Raw genomic sequence first — 296 nt, forward strand, 5'->3', positions numbered from 1 at the left:
AGACTCATCATTGTCATGATGTTTTGGATGTGCCCATGACTTTCATACATTGACAACATACTGCTGGTCATTTGTCTCGTACAAGTTAGCATGATGATAAATAACAGAAATACCTTTATGTCCACCCCATCCAACAAGGCATCAATAGAGTTATAAGAGATAATCTCTGAAACTATGATGGGCAGCTGCATGGTGTGAAGCAAAGGGACAGCCTTACCAATTCTTGGTACCACTTTCCACCACCTCTCCACATTTAGACATTGTTTGCCTTACATTGTATCTCTGAATCCACAGCT

This window comes from Aethalodelphis obliquidens, unplaced genomic scaffold, assembly GCF_003676395.1.
Source record: "Aethalodelphis obliquidens isolate GAN/ISIS:26980383/991018 unplaced genomic scaffold, ASM367639v1 scaffold231, whole genome shotgun sequence".
NCBI classification, from domain to species: Eukaryota; Metazoa; Chordata; class Mammalia; order Artiodactyla; family Delphinidae; genus Aethalodelphis; species Aethalodelphis obliquidens.